At 39.0% G+C, this 17,454-nt stretch overlaps 1 non-coding gene across 1 annotated transcript; it reads left to right on the forward strand.

Annotated features, from left to right (window-relative positions):
• The first annotated feature begins 3,057 nt into the window (after positions 1-3,057).
• LOC111747650 (U6 spliceosomal RNA) lies at positions 3,058-3,164 on the forward strand. Its single transcript, XR_002783629.2, has one exon. It is a non-coding gene; the product is annotated as a U6 spliceosomal RNA (small nuclear RNA).
• The last annotated feature ends 14,290 nt before the right edge of the window (positions 3,165-17,454 follow it).

Raw genomic sequence — 17,454 nt, forward strand, 5'->3', positions numbered from 1 at the left:
GTGATTTCCTTCATGGCACCATAATACCCACATTGCAGGTGAGAACAAGGAAGAAGGGGCAGTGCCAACAAGTATGTTGTTTGTTTGTTTTTTAAGTAAGCAATTCAAAATGTTCCTCAAAGCCTCCTAACAGACTCCTCCATGTGTTTCTCTGGCTAAAGCTGTGTCACATGGACCTGTCCAGACTACATTTCCCAAAAAGAGAAGTTCTAGTTTTTGAAGCTCAATGGTGGGACCAGTCCCTGGAGAAGGACATTATACTTGGTAAAGTAGAAATCCTAACCTAACCCATTGCCATCGAGTTGATACCAACTCATAGCAACCCTATAGGACGGAGTAGAACTGCCCCGTAGAGTTTCCAAGGAGCACCTGGTGGATTTGAACTGCTGACTTCTTGGTTAGCAACCATAGCACTTAACCACTATGCCACCAGGGTTTCCTGGTAAAGTAGAGGGTCAAGGAAAAGGAGGAAGATCCTCAATGAGATGGACTGAACAGTGGCTGCAACAATGGGCTCAAGCCTAACAACTATTGTGAGGATGGTACGGGATCGGACAGTGTTTCTTTCTGTTGTGCATGGAGTCGCTCTAAGTTGGAACCAACTTGATGGCACCTAACAACAACAACATGGTGGAGGTGGACAAGGAGAGAAAAAGTGTAGATGAACATAGGAGTAAGTAACCAATGGTGTATGCCCTAGGTAGGCCATTGAACCTGAAGTCAGATTTCTTGTCAGTAAAATATGTACCCACCTTGCTGGATTTTTGTGATGACAAAATAAATCTTGTCTATAAGAAGTGCTCAGTGTTAGTTTTTTTCATTCCATCTTCTCTGCAGAAAAACTAGATGTCTTTACCATTATTTTTAATCAAATTCAAATGACAATTAAGGCATCCATAATCTGGCCCCAATTCGTTGTTCTCTTACTTCATCTTTGCCTTGATCTCTGAGCATGCCCAGGACTGTTCCCACCATGGGCTTTGCTGGTTCCTGTTTCTGCTCTTTCCTCACCTTACCCTCTGGACCCAATGCCAGTGGTGTGCCCTCCTCAGAGCCTCCCCAGTCTCCTTTTGGCCAGGATGACTCGCTTGTCCCCTGAGGCCACATACATCACATTGTTGCTTTACCAAAACACAAACAGTCTGAAATGTATTCAAATTAGCCTTGCTAGTCTCACTCTTTTTCATCAGAATTTAAATCTTTGAGCAGCACTATTCTGAGCACAGGGTCCAAAACACAGCAGAAGCTCAAGTTATTTTTTAAAATATTCTTGAATGGGGGAGGGATTTAAAAAATGTCCACATTTCCTGCCAAAATATTCTAACATCTCTGTCCCTTAAAGTGATTCTAAACTGCCAGACGATGATAAGTTATTTTCTCTGAGTCTTATTTCAGATTGATAGACAAGACACAAGCCAAAATATCCTCAGGCCACACTGTCGCCTCTCTGACGTGCAACACACTTCAATAGGCTCCAAAAGGAGAAGGGTCCCCTGAGTAATGCCACAGGGCATGCCACTTCTGAGGATGAACTCAGCTAAAAGCCCCTTACTTTTGTTTGGGGCACACTTAGGCCCTTTGTGTTAGCTTCGGCTACTATCTACAAAAATGACTGCAAACCTCTATCTGGGAAGGAATTCTTCCAAGGCAGTTCCCACTGGGAAAATTAAATGTGCTCTGCATCTGTGATTAAATGAAAACAGGTGGGAAATGTTGTATTGACTCACAAGTAGGCTTGTTAAATAAATAAAAGAAACCCAATAACTCTTTAAACTAAATATCTAAATGTAGGTAATTGGCCCTAGAAAAAAAGCACTCTCTTTTAGAATTCAAACATTAGTAATGACCCACAATTTCTCTAGGTCCTACAGCTGTTAACCAAAAGGTCAGCAGTTCAAATCCACCAGGCAATCCTTGGAAACTCTAGAGGGCAGTTCTACTCTGTCCTATAGAGTTGCTATGAGTTGAAATCGACTCGACAGTAACAGGTCTGTGTTTTTTTGTTTGTTTTTGTTTTTTGATTTATTAAAACAAACAACAAAAAATACCATGTTATTTCATCACGTTAGATTTTTTTCTTTTTTTTTTTTTTGAAGTCATAACAAAGGCTTTCCCCATGATGGTATTCAGTTTATCAAGAGGGTCTAAGACTCCTTAGTTGCAAGAATATGTAACAGCAAGAAACGTTTCCAGAGGCGGATCATGTTTGTACTGAACTGAAAGATTTGATAAACAGACCCTCTATTTCATTTCCACTCTGAAAGGACTCAGATGCCTTTAAACAGAAAAAATAAACATTCCAACATAGTTAAAATACATCAATTCCTAAAAATACATCAATTCAAAAGCATATACTGAGTTTATAAAATATTTTGATTATAGATATCAGAGGCAATTTTTTTCAAGATAATATCTCATAACAGAAAATTTCTAGACTAGACTTACCAGATCTTTAGACTGTGAATCATTGGGTATTGTTCATATCTCTTTTATGTTCTTCACAGATCCCAGAGAAAATTATGAGCCTAGTATAATAGGGTTTTTGTTATTTCTATTTCATCAGGTAATAAAGGATATATCTATAAATAATATTTGCTGTTCCATGGAACGTCATAAATTCATATAAATAATATAAGAGAAGGAAGAAAGGAGATTAGAAATAAATTCTTATTTTTATTTGAGTTTATGGAGAATTTATTTTAAGCAGGTACATCAGATCTGGGAAACTAATAATTCCTAATTTACTTTTTTTGCAAGAGTTCAATTCAATGAATGGTTACTGTAGGGCATTAAAATTCTGATTCTGAGCAAGATTATAGGTGAATAAAAAAAAAAGTAGCTGTAACAGAGATAACTACCATCTGGATCTTATAACCATACATCACAGGAACACCTCCAGTTCTGGGCATTGGTGTCCTTCAACTTCACTGCTGGAGGAACGGATGTTTAGACAACCGAATATTTGCCATTTCTTCATTGCACTTCTAATCAGGAAAAAAAGCATGGGGAGGGGAGGAAGGAAGGAACTAAGACTTCATTATCTCCTAGAGACCAAGAATGCTCGCTTCGGCAGCACGTACGCTAAGATTGGAACGATACAGAGAAGATCAGCATGGCTCCTTTGCAAGGATGAGACACAAATTTGTGAAGCATTCCATGTTTTTCTGGAGCCCTAGTAGTGCAGTGGTTAAGATCTTGGCTTTAACCAAAAGGTCCCCAGTTCGAATCCAGCAGCCATTCCTTGGAAACCCTATGGGGCAGCTCTACTCTGTCCTATAGTTCTACCCTGTCCTGTTTCGGAATCGACTCCACAGCAACGGTTTTTGGTTTAGAGATCAAGAAGTTTTCTTCCACACGGTATTTGTAAGTGCCACTTTAAGTTGTTTGTTTTTAGCTGGTCTGTAAGTCAGAGGTAGCTGGGACCATGTTAGACCTATTTATAGAATTGGATGCAGAAGTCTGTTCCACTCATAATATTTTTAGACACTACCCTGTATTTAACTTCATGGGTGGGATAGGATTTAAAAAAGACATTCTCTTTAAAAAGATGGAGTGAATTTGCCTCCCTCTCTGCCCCTCTCATACTCTCTCTTCCTTTCTCCCGCAGTGAAGGTTACTGCAATGGCATGTGGAAACTGAATATTTTAGGCAGATTTGAGAAGTAAAAGAAGGTTGGTAACGTAAAGGACATTAAAACACCCAAGAAGAGAGTTACTAAAATCGGGTTGCGGATTGCTTATAAACTTCTCTATTACTCTGCAGTCTTAGCCTGTTTGAGCTCTGATTTCAGAAAACAAATTGTTGTATTTTGCTTTGCAAACCCATGCTATATCGAGATAAAAAAAAAAAAGTCAAATTCCAGAATGCATGCTATATATTTCAGTTTAAGAAATTAAAAATAGTTCTACTAACTGAATGACTTGTATCATGAAAAGTATTAATAGTTCTACTAAGAACTTGATTTTCGCCTGGAAATTCTTATTCTTTTGTTTCTCTATATTCACTCAAAGAGTTACTGGATTAATGATGAGAATCTGAATAATTATTAAATAAGGTTGACAGTACTTCTGCTCACCTTCACAAAGAATCCAATATGCCCTCATTTTGAGATGTAGGGACTAACTCTTTTATGGTGTGTCTCTCTCTCTCTGACTCATGCTCTCAATGTATTCACAGGATGGTTTATAAGCCGGGAATGCATGCATGCAAGGTACTAAGCTCTTAGCCTTTTGCATTTTCGTTGTCTTTGAAATAGCCTCCTGCAGAATTGTCAGGACCATAAAACACTCCAGACTCAGAGGCACAAAGTTGAGCTTGGGCTTGCTCAGAGCCGGGGCAGTGCAGTGAGCCCACCCTGCTTCCTCAGGCTTTAGGCGAACAGCAAGGGGCTGGGAACAAAGCAGGGCCAGCATGCCTCCCACGTCAGCTAGCCCCCTTGAATGTGCTGTACCATCCAGTTTCAGATGTGGGGCTGAGGGATGGCATGGGCCTGGGCTTCTTCCTCCTCACCCCCAATTGTGGTCTTGTCTGTGGGCTGAGTGGTCCCCAGGCCTTGTCCAGGAACCAGAAGGGAGGAAGGGAGGACCATCTGAGTGCTTGCACAAGTGTGCTAGAACTCTGAGGGAGAAAGAGGCCTTGCCCACTGAGGGCTGAAGGATGGTTATGAAATACAAGACTCCTGCCATCCTCTTCCGGGCTTACTTGAAGACTGGGATGGTCATTCCTGCCTTACCAAAGAAAACTTCTGACAGCTTCAAGGGCTTCCCAGGCCACAATGATCCTTGGTCCTTTGTCTAGGACTGTGTCATAGAAAAGAACAACAGGAATCAGATAGAAATTCCAGTGGCATTAGAAATTCAGCGCCCGACATCCTGATGAAACTTCTCCAAGATGGCAGGAACCTATGCCCAGGGATCATCTATTGGTTCTCTTGATTTAAACTAGGAAGAAATTGACAAGAACCATATTCACCTTATTTCCTTCATTTCCAAGAAATGTGTTATGATGGTATAAACATTAAATGTGGTTATGTTTTTGTTTTTTTTTTTCTCCTTAAGAATTGTCACTAAATCATTATGTTTTAGGAATTAAGGCCTTATGATAGATACCTACCAAAGAACTAGAAGGAGACCAAAAAACCCAGTCCCATCGAGTCAATTCCGACTCATAGCGGCCCTATAGGACAGAGTAGAACTGCCCCACAGTTTCCAAGGAGCGCCTGGCAGATTCGAACTGCCAACCCTTTGGTTAGCAGCCGTAGCACTTAACCACTATGCCACCAGGGTTTCCAGAAGGAGACAAGCAAGGTGAAAATTAGTATCAAACTAGATTGCCAGGCCTCTCTTCCAAGATGCCTCTGGATGGATTTGAACCTCCAACCTTTCGGTCAGCAGCTGAGCTTTTAACCATTTGCTCCACCCAGGGACTAAACAAAGTGAAGGTGGGTAAAAATATACCCAGGATGGTCTCTAGACGGTGGTAACGAGCCTGGCCTTTGAAGTAACTATCCACACTGGCTGCTGTCTGGGAGAAATATGAGCTGGGGAAGGAGCAACTGACTCTTCAGGACAGGTGAAACTCATCACAGAGATACAAGGACTACCAGATGGTCAATGAGTAGCCCAGGTGTTTCTCTTAAAATTCCATGCCACTGTGAAACAAATGCAAGGTCTTTAGTTTGAGAAAGATCCCAAGGAAAGGCATCCACACCTGGGCATGGGTGCTGAGTCCACATGTTGGATCTGGACAAGGGCAGATGATTGGGGAGGGATCAGAATGTCCTTGCCCTGGACAGTCCATTTCCTTGGGGGTCTTTGGTTTTTGTTTGTTTATTTGTTTTTTTCTGTACCTCCAAAACTTCCTATTAATGTGTTGTTGAAATCAATTGACTAGTGGCTATATAGAAGGCTTTCTTCACATCTATTTTTGTTTTTGAGCTATTTTTATATTTTGAAATGATGATTCAAAAGCTTTGTGAGATCAATTAGGAAGTTTTTCAACATATTCTGAAATTTGGGGAAGATCTGAAGCAGACTATGTGATATTGGAATAGGCTAGTCCTGGAGGATTTGAAAGTACAAGTAAATCTATTGGCATCCAAAAACCAAAACAAAATTTTTTAAAAATTTAAAAAACTGACTGCTGCTCTTTCTTTTTAGATAAATTTGCATACTTGGACTCATTTCTTATGAAGTACCAAAATTTAAACTGTAGGTAACTGAGATGAGATATTTGCTATAATTATGACTTGTCTTGAACTTCAAAGCTAAGTAACATCGAAGATCCCTGTCTTAGAACTATCTTCCAAAAAGGTTTTCCTCTGTGTTGTGAAAAAGTAAAAAGAAGTTAAGGGTAACTCCAAGATACTACAAAAAATCAGAGGGAAAAACCAGAATTAGAAATTTCAGACCATAATGAAATGTGTTTTTATGTGTTTTCTGATAATGTAAGTGCCTTATGTTATTGAAACGTATTAAATATAGATAAAAGAAATACAGAAAAAAATGAAAAAGACATGCAAATCATTCAAAATTTTATCCACTCAGAGAAAATCATTACTTATATTTTTGACATGTTTATTCTTTTTACAAACATACACTATATGTCTAGTGGTATATGTATTGTTCTGGTACCAAACTTTTTTAAACATGATATAAAAATTTTCTCTTGGAAAATATGAAAAATATAAAAAAGAAGAAGAAAAATCATTTTAAATTCCCCATAATAGGAATAATTACTCTTTTGAAGTTATGAGGTGCTGTCAACCTTGTTCCAAATCATGGTGACCCCATGTACAACAGAACGAAAGTCTGCCCTATTCTGCGCCATCTTCATAATTGTTGCTGTGTTTGAGCCTATTGCTGCAACCACAGTGTCAATCCATCTCATTGAGGGTCTTCCTCTTTTTCACTGACCCTCCACTTTACCAAGCATGATGTCCTTCTCCAAGGACTGGTTCCTCATGATGACATAAAAATAAGTAACATTTAAACAGTAGCACAAGGAGCCCTGGTGGTACGGTGGTTAAGTGCTCAGCTGTTAACCAAAAAGTCACTGGTTCAAACCCACCAGCTTCGCTATGGGAGAAAGATGTGGCAGTTTTCTCCTGTAAAGATTTACAGCCTTGGCAACACCTGTCCTATAGGTAGTTATGAGTCAGAATAGACTCAATAGCAACAGGTTTCATTAGGTTTAAATATTAATACACACACAAAACAATTACTGTTTAGATGTTCCTTATTTGTTGTCTGTATTTTCGTATGCACAGGACAGGGATTGGCAAACTTTCTGAAAGGGCCAGCTAGTAAATATTTTAGGCTTTTCAGTCGTATGGTTTCTATTGAACTACTCAATTCTGCAATTGTATCTCAAAAGCAACCATAGACATATACAGATGTTTATGACAATACATAAATGAATGGGCATGATGGTGTTATAATAATAATTTATTAAAAAAAAAATGGTGGGCTGGGTCTGGCTTTCAGGTCTGAGTTTGCCCAGCCCTGGCATAAAACCAAAAATAAAAAAAAAACCATGACCATTGAGTCTATTCCGACTCATAGCAATCCTATAGGACAGAGTAGAACTGTCCCATAGGGTTTCTAAGGAGTGGAGCACCTGGTGGATTCGAACTGCCAGCCTTTTGATTAGCAAACTCTTAACCACTGCGCCAGCAGAGTTTCCATATTCTGGCATGGGAATACCAGGGTTTCCATATTCTGGCACAGGACTACTAAATACATTGCTTTTAGCTAGCATTTTCCCCCAGCATTATTTTGTGTCATAGAATATATTTCTAAAACATGAGTAGAGATTACTGGTGTTGTTAGGTTCTGTCAAGTCGGTTTTGATTCGTAGAAACCCCATGTGACAGAGTGGAACTGCCCCATAAGGTATTCTAGGCTGTAATTTTTACAGAAGCAGATCACTAGGTCTTTCTTCTATGTAGTCACTGTGTGGGTTCAAACCACCAACATTTCAGTTAGCAGCCAGGGCTCCTTGAGTATAGATTGCTGCACTGCATTATATACATATATATATACATATATTAAATATATGTTATATATTTTTAATTCCACATTGTTGGACTTTCTGGTTTAAAATTTTTAGCATTATAACTCTAATGAAAATCATTTTTACATAATCCTGAAAATGTCTCTGCTCTTTTCTGTAGCATAAATTCATGGAAACTGAATTATTGGATCAAATAGCATAAACATTTCTCATTAACCATATCTTCAAAGTTATATTGACATTTTATACTAGCATTTTTTGTTAACATTTTTTTAAAATATTAATTCAAATTCATCTTGAACTTGTGACTAACTATGGATATAATTTAATGTACTAATGTACTTTTTCAAAGAGCCAATTGTTTAGGTAATATTTTATGTTAAATACCACCTTAATCATCTACTTAATTCTTAATTTAGTAGGGCCTCCATGAATCAGAATTTACTGGACAGTAACCAATGAAACAACTATTTTTGTATGTTTTATCCTGTTATACTAATCTTGTTGTCAGATATTTCACCAGCACCATAAGATTTCAAGTATAGTAATTTTACAAAGACTTTGAATGTATGATAGTACAAGTCCCCTTCCATTTTTATTTTTTGAAGTTTTCTTAATTATTCCCACAGGTGAACTTCAGAATCATTTTTTTTAAGTACTCATTCAGTTGTACTTCTATTTGAATGGCATTAGTTAGTATTTCCATCTTTATGATGAAGTGTTATCTCCACCCAGTATTATGATCTGCCTCTCTTTTTCTGTGTCTTCATAATATGTTTTCTACATTTGGGTCCTGTGCATTTATTCCTATACATTCTTTGCTTCCTTGTTACTCTTGAGTTTTTTCATAATGAATTTCTAAGTGTAATCTTCTCGTACCCACTCACCCAAGCCAGAAGCCTAAGACTAATTCAAAACTCCTTCTGGCTCAATTACCCATTGATTTTGTAGATTCTGTGCCTTCTCCTCTCCACCCATTCACCTACACATTTACTTTCCCTTATTAGACTGAAAATCACTATAGTCAAAGTAATTAATGTTAACAAACCCCAGATTTCAATGACTTAACACAATGAAGGTCAGTGTTTCTCCTAGAGAACTCTTCTCTAGGCAGTGATTCAGAAATTCAGATTCTATCTACTTTGTGATTCTGTCATCTTAAACATATGGCCCATGGCCCCCTGGGGCTTCCACAGAAAGAGAAAAGGATCTAACAAGGGAAGTTATGGCCAGGCCTTGATGTCCTTCTGTCCATATTTAGTTGATCAAAACTCATAACAGACTCTAACCTGACTTCACAAGAAGCTGGGATATATGGTCTTCTTTTGTGCCCAGGAAGAGGAAATGGAATTGGTAAGCATGAAGCCACTCTCTGCCACAGCCATTTAAGGGCAGGAAATCTATCCTATTAGACTTAGTATTCCCACCATCTATCACAGTGCTTGACACATAGCAAGGGCTTTATAAATGTAGAATAATTTGATAAATGCATTGATGAATGAATGTATGAATGAGCTCTAAGTCTATTAGCTAAGCAAACTAATGCAATCATAGGAAAACATGGGGGCACAACCATCTAGGACCAAGGTTATGTCCAAGTCCAGGTCCAAATTCCACATTTCAAGGTAATGGTTTAATTTCCAGGTCAAAGATCTGAAGTTTACTCTTAGACTCAAGATTCAGGTTCTACATTTCAATCCAAAGTCCAAGTGTGAAATTCATAGACCATGTCCAAGGTCCAAGGTTTAGGTCTGGATCCAGATCCAGGTTCAAGTACAAAGTATGATATCAGATCCAAGGACATTGCCAAATACCAGTCCTAGGTCAAGATCAAAAACACTCAAACCCAGTTATGATATGTATTTAAAGGTTTAACTAACTTAAATTGCTTTTACAAGGTGTAGAGAACAGGGAGATATAGCTTCTAAGCAAGATTACCTAGTTTGTATGAAAACTGTATTAGGGGGCGTAAATATGTATGTAAAAGTTCACATTTCAGAATAGAAATCATAGATGGATTTTGTTGAATTTGACTTGTCCGGAACTTCATGATTGTCCTTCCCTCCCAAATCTTAATGTTTTAAGTACATGATCTTTCTCTCTCTCATTCTCTTCAATGTGAACATTTTTCTGAGCAAATTAATTGGTTTATCTTTTCCTACTTCCAAAAGGGATCAATAAATGGACTATAAAGTCTCTTAAATGTAAAAAGTGTATATAGAACAATAAGTGATCATCTAAATTTAATATGAATCCACCATTTATTCCTGACTATAACTCAAATACCAAATGAAACAGGGGTTGTTATATATTCAGGGTTAAATAATCTGTTCAGATCCTCAACAGACTATATAACACGCTATATAAATTCACTGGTTAAAATAGTCCTAGGTAGTAGAACTGTCTTTGACTACTCCTAGCCAGTCAAAGAGGAGTCTGTGCAATAGTTAATGCAGCTTCTAATTTCTGGGTAATCACTTAAGGGCATGTAAAACTGTCACTTTAAGCAGTTGAGAGAAAAGCTTGGCTGTTTAATGTCGGCCAAACTGATCTGCAGGGTCTATTGTCTTGGTGAGAGCTAATCTGACTAGGAAACTATGTATCAAGTGGGTTTTACTTTTTTTTTTCATATTTCCAAGTATTCTTTTTGCCTTACTCTAGCTGTGTAATCTCCCAGTGTTTAAATATTACTATACAGTTTTTATCAAGCTGACATACATCTGAAGGTATTCTTGTTGGATGCCATCAAGTTATTTCTAACTCATAGCAGCCCCATGTGACAGAGTAGAACCTCCCCATACGGTTTTCTAGGCTATAAACCTTATGGAAGCAGAACAGCAGGTCTTTCTCCCATAGAAATGCTGGGTAGGTTTGAACCACCAACCTTGCAGTTAGCATCCAAGCACTTAACCATTTGCACCCCCTGGAGCTCCTTCCAGCGGATGGTACTAGGTCAAAAAGAAACTATGGTTCTGTGGCCCTCTCAGCCTTCTGAGAGCACAAGTTGACTGAAAGGGAGAGTGAGACATCATAGTGAAGGACATACAGAGACCTGGCTTAAGTAAAGTGGAGACACCAGCAGAAAGAAACTGGCTGGTGCACCACATGCACCCACAGGGGAGATCTCAAGATTTCTCAGATGCCTCACAAAGAACACACTGCCTTCCCTAGGTCTGACAGCCTTCTCAAGGCACTCTGCCGTCTCCGAACATTTTCAGCTCACCATGTTCCCCAAGGACAAAATTCAAGGCTCTGCTCCACATGCTTTCTGGGAGATTTGGTTTATAAATCCTGTTCTGCCTCTCTTTAGAGTGATGATTATACATGGTTGCTCTCTCTGGCATATGAATACATTTTCATCTGCGCACAAACTACATGTATCTGGATTATTCTTGGGCACAATTTAATTATTTGGCTTTTAAGCTTCTATGCTCTTTTGGTTTCATCCTATCTCTTCAGATTTTTTTTCTCAGACTCCTTTGCTAGTTTGTCCCCATCTCCCTTACTTCTAAACCTTGACGTATCCCTGGGCTCAGTATTTGGACTTCTTCCCTTCTGCATCTAGACTCACTCTTTTGTTGATCTCATCTGGACTTACAGTATCACATACTCTCTGTATGTTCTTATGACTCCCAAATTTATATCTACAGCCAGGCTCTTCCATGATCTCCAAGGAAGTTTCCACTGCAATTCTGAAATTTCGTTGGGTAGATATTGTGAATCCCCCTGTTATGGGGTGAGAATTCTCCTTTTTTTATGCCTCAGTTCTGCTCATTAACCAGATCTTTCTTTTCCATTATCCTTCTTGGCTAATCTGAGTTGGGGGCTAGGAATATATGTTTCTTGGGGGATGCATAGATTTCTCAGCCCACTTCCTGCTAAAGGAAGTTTAGGGGAACAGGGATCAATGTACTGGTTTTGTTTAGTCTGTTATCATTTCTTTGGCAAATGATAGTATGCTTATTGTCTGTTTGATTCTAGTCAGTTCCATGTGCCTATATCAAAAACACAGTTCTTCCCATGGCCTAGTTCTCAGGTTCACCATTTTTTTTTTTTTTTTTGCTTCTGTTCCCTGTCTTCTCTCTATTCCTCCTGTTCTGAAGAGGGCTACTTTGAAGACATCAGGTTTCTGTGGGCAAGCTCTACTTTGCCAAAAGTCTGAGTTTTAGTGGGTTTTAGTACTGAAAGACTTCCTCAATTTTATCATCTAGTAATAAAGATCTCCAAGAAGTTAACATTTTCAGTAATGTGAGACCCTTTGAATAGTGCCCCTCTAAAATTTTTGTCTACCTGAGCCTCAGGATGTGACCTTTGTATGTTCCAGCCTCTTGGGCTGTTTGCTCAGCATACAGATTGAATAAGTGTGGTGAAAGGATACAACCCTGACACACACCTTTCCTGACTCTAAACCACACAGTTTCCCCTTGTTCTCTTCAAACAACTGCCTCTTGGTCTATGTGTAAGTTCCGCATGAACAAACTAAGTGTCCCGGGATTCCCATTCTTCTCAATGTTATCCATAATTTGTTATGATTCACACGGTGAAATGCCTTTGCATAGTCAATAAAACACAGGTAAACATCTTCCTGGTATTCTCACCTTTCAGCTAATAGCCATCTGACATCAGCAATGTTATTCCATGTCCTCTTCTGAATCCAGCTTGAATTCCTGGCAGACCCAGCTCACCATGGCCATTTATGGTTATTTCGGTAGCTTCATCTCTACCAGGCCCCAGTTGCATGTCAGTAGTTGTTTTTTAAAAGTTATAGAATTCTCTGCTGCAGAGAGCATGGACTTGCTCTCGAACCCTAGGAGGCCTACATTGTGATTTTCCTTTTAGAACTCACTATAAACTTCACACAGCTTTTTTTTTTTTTTTCCTATCACATATACCTCCAACACCTAGGGTCAGTCAGGTCATATGTCCCTGCAGAGTGTCGTAACACGGCTTGGTCATACTGCAGAGTGCTCTCCTGCACTACTTCCTCTTAAAGCTGACACCCACTCACGGAACTAAGAGAAATATTCCTAGATGTCATAATAGACACTAAAGAAGCCTAGCTGAGTTGTACAGCCTTCTTTGAAGTAGGAGATGTGAACTGCAATAATTTTTCTTTTGTTCTAGAGGTGATGTTCTGGCTAACATGATGTTGCAGACGGTAAGTCATAGTAGGTTTTATCTCCTCCCTGTGTCATACCAAGGCCTTCAACAAACTTGCCACTTTACCCCTTTCATCCTGTAAGCATAATGTCATTGATATAAAGGACAGTTTTGTTGTTCTTTGAAATGTCCAGATAGACCAAAATTCTTTAACTGTAGTAGAACAGAGGGTAGGCAAGTTAAACATAACCCTAGGGCTATGTTTATGATGTTCTTTCCTTAAAGGGAAATTTTAAGCACAAATTTAAGAATTGCGTTGCCTCTCAAATAAAAGATATGATTGGGTAAGAATTACACATGGAACTCTAAGTGCACTGTGTTCTTCTATTTCTTTAGCCTAGTTCTAGCAATATGGTTGTTCATTATTCCTTAAACCTTTCAGCATATAAGAAATACTTCATAAGAAAATTTTAAAATATTAAAACAAAAATTTAATTTTAAAATGAAGGCAAGAAGTGAGAGATAGAGTGGTAGCCAGAGGGGAAAGTCTTTGTTGAGGGAAGAAAGGCTTTTTACGATGAAAGAGACTTGATCATATCATAGGGCACGTGGAAGAAATCAGGAAGGAGGACACTGAAAATAAAAGGTGCTGGAAGAGACTGTATCAAAGGCTAGGCTCAGTAGAAGGACCATATCTAGATCAAAGGAGATGAGGATGGTGTAAATATAACTGGTTTTTTTACATGTGAACGACAGTGAGTTGAGAGTTCATGCCACATGGCTTCAAGTTTCTGTGAGGTGGGGGCCAGTCCATCTTCTCAGAGAGATGAGGCAATGGTGATTGCAGAGGCCATGAGGGATGAGGCAAATGGCTTTGGGGGAGATAGAAAGCTCTGCAAGGAATGCTAAGCTCATCTGAGCCCCCAGCTGAGGGTGTGAGGTCTCAGAATATCTGTGACACTTCTCACATGTTGTATGGTTTCCTTCAACAACATCCAGAAGCTCGGGGGGTAATCACGGAGATCCAGGATTGGGAGATCTCTGGAAACATGTGGTGGAAAGACAAGGGAATGAGAATATTGAGGGTGCAAGCAAGATCGTGTTTGGAATATAGGCTGGATAGAAGAGGAAGCACAATTATGAAGATGGAATGAATTGAGAGGATAAGAGGGGGAAAAAATACATGAAACGAGGCCAGGGTGGAAGGAAAGGCAGAACTGCAACAGGAAAGTACAAAGCCTGGCCCCTACCAGCCATCAGGTGACACCATTACCCAGTAAGGCAGGCAAGCTCTTGGTGGCTGGTAGGGTCTGTGAGGGCAGGGACCCTGCTTCCGTGTCTCCAAAGACAAGCACCTGTTACAGTGGACAAAAAAAGTTAAAGATCTAAACAAACACCAAGATTATATTCAGGGACTGGTGGATCAAATTTTAAAATTACAGAGCTGGAGCAATTAGGGGAAATAAGACATAGGCAGTGGCCATGAAACAGGAATGCTAAAGCATGTTGCTATTGGGTGCCATTGAGTCAGTTCTGACTCATAGGTACCCATGTGACAGAGTAGAATTGCTCCATAGAGTTTTTTTGGCTTAATCTTCAGGAAAGCTGATCTCCAAGTCTTTCTCCCACGGAGGCACTGGGTGGGCTGAAACCACCAACCTTTCAATTAGCAGTCGAGTGCTTAACCATTGAGCCATCAGGGCTCGTTTCGCTGAAGTGTAGTGTCGAAAAAATAACGTGGTTGGAGTTTTTACCAAGAAGCAACTCTGGATAGGTCTTCTGGACTCGAAACTGTTTATTTGAAAAAAGAAGATTAAGCACCTCACTGTGAAGTGTATTATGCAGAGGAGTTACGATTCTTCTGGACTGCCTGGTTGTAGTGCTCTTGCCAACCAGAACCTGCTCCCTGAGGTTTTTGTATGGACAGTGTATTTTTTTCTGTTCATTCTGGAGTTTTATTAAAGGCCCTTTTGCCTGGGTGACTGTCATAGGTGAGTGTGCCCATGGTGATGGTCTAGTCATTTTGGAAGGTACAGATCATCCTTGCAGTATAACAAGATATACTTCAGTGTACAGAGCCCCAGGCTTGTCTTGTTAAATCCATTGCTAATATGCCCTATTTAGCCTTATAATGCACAGAGAGCAAGCCTGAACAATTAGCCGACTATTTAGTAAAAATAATTTAAACCACAGACAATGAGGTAAATATGCATCATAAGGCCCTCTCCCTGCTTCAGTTCTCCTGAACATCTGGAAAGTAGATGTTTTCTTTGCTAATCTGTTAACCTATCAAAAGTGACACTACAGGTTTTTCTTTCTTCTTTTTTCAACAATCATTTACGAAGCACCTTCTATGTGCAAGGCACTCTGCTGGGGCTATGAGGAAAAACAATCAACTAACGCATTTCTGTCTTAAGTAGCCTAAGGATTTAAAGGAAAAACAAAATATGTAGACAAATAACTATATTACAAGTCAGACTGTAATAAGGGCTCTAAGAATGCTATCAGCTAAATCTACCCTCCAATCCTAAAAGATAATAGGGGTAGAATTAACATCCCACTTTCATGCATAGCTGGTGGCATTACAAGTGATACATACTTTTTGAAAAAAATCAATATGGCAATATGAATCAAGGGCCATAGAAGGGTCTGACCATTCAATACTATTCCATGGGTCAAGCCTAAAGGGCCAGCCCCCATTGGATGGATCCTGGTGGAACTGGCAGAAAACAGCCAGAAGCCAAATGGAAAATCATATTCAGAAGAAAGTAATACTTATTTATGGATGTGATTTAAAGAAAGGAGTAAGATTCCATTATGACTACACTTATCTTTTCTTGTACATTAAGCCATTTATTTTTAGACTAATATATAGGTATTGTCTAACTCATTCACATGATAGAATGCCGCTGTATTTTTAACACAGTGGTTGATGAATTAAAAAAAAAAAAATGCCCTGACTTAAAAAAGAAATTCGGTAGTTATCAATGGGGCCCTGACTGTGTTCTGTGATGAATCTCCAACACTAGTTTATTCTGAATGACTGTGCTCGTACAAATCTTTCCTGGAACCAAATTCATCCAGGCAGATAATCGTACTTTCCCTGTGCTGATGAATGGTGATGCCTTCATTAACATCACCAGGTCACTGGACAGTGTGACATTTTCCTTCCCACTTTTTCACCTCTGTCTCACTCACCTGGACACCTTAAACTGTAGCATCAGGTAACCTTAGCCTTTCATGGAAACTGGTGATCACTCACCTCATGTAAGGTCTTCTTTCCTTTTCTCTCCCTCCTTCCCTCTCTGTGCTTGCCTTAACCCCCATCCCTTTTTCATCTTTATTGAACATAAATCTTGTCAAGGACTGGCTTCCTGCTCTCCATGGCCTTACAATTTAGGCAGAGACACTAACAGGTGAATGAGTCACTACAATAAAATATGACTAAATATTACAATGATGGATGTTATGTGGACAGTTAACTCTTCTGCAGGGAGTGAGGCGAATATTCACTAACAGCTTCATACAGGAGATAACACCTGAGCTGAGCACTGAAGAGTGAGTGGGATGGGTACAGGGGGCAGGTGTCCTTTAACCCCCGTCAGATTAGCTTACACACACAACCCTAGCCCACTCCACTCACATGCCACATATATCTAAGCTGTTGTTTTCTGGATCAAAAGTTTTCCATCAATAATGTGCTTTTCCTCTACTTTTGCAAAGAAAAAATTCAAACTTAAGATAGCCATTCTAGATTTCCTTTGACAATTAACCACCAGGTTCACCTAATAAATTTTCCTGTATTCATATTGATTATGTCTGCATTAACAACAGCAGCAAAAAAAACCTAGAGAACAATAACTCTTTACAATTGAAGTGGTACCATTTTCTTATTTTCCTGCAAAATCTCTAGAGAATATTCTGATTTGCCAAGATGTCTGAAACAGTGTATTAATGTGAGCCAATATTAGACTATTATCTCCAGAATATTATGGAAAATTTCTAACTCTCAATGACGCAGCAAAATCACAAAAAAATATGCTGCACATTTGAAACTGTAAAATTGCCTGTAACGTTGAAATGCCCAGCAAGCCTGTTTTCAATAAAAGGATAAAAGTTAGCTAGTGGTAAAAATAAATAAATAAAACTTCCTTGAAGCCAAAAGAAATGTTGCTTATTATTTTATAAACTCCCATGTTTGGTGATAATTTGACCCTTACAGCCATTTACCAATGGATCTCACCTATTGGAAGTATAAATGCTTTGATGACTCAAGCCTTTGATTTACCAAAGAAGAATTGATATAAGAGACCACATCACTCATCCTTTGATGTTAGATGT

This window comes from Loxodonta africana, chromosome 18 (assembly GCF_030014295.1).
Source record: "Loxodonta africana isolate mLoxAfr1 chromosome 18, mLoxAfr1.hap2, whole genome shotgun sequence".
NCBI lineage: Eukaryota > Metazoa > Chordata > Mammalia > Proboscidea > Elephantidae > Loxodonta > Loxodonta africana.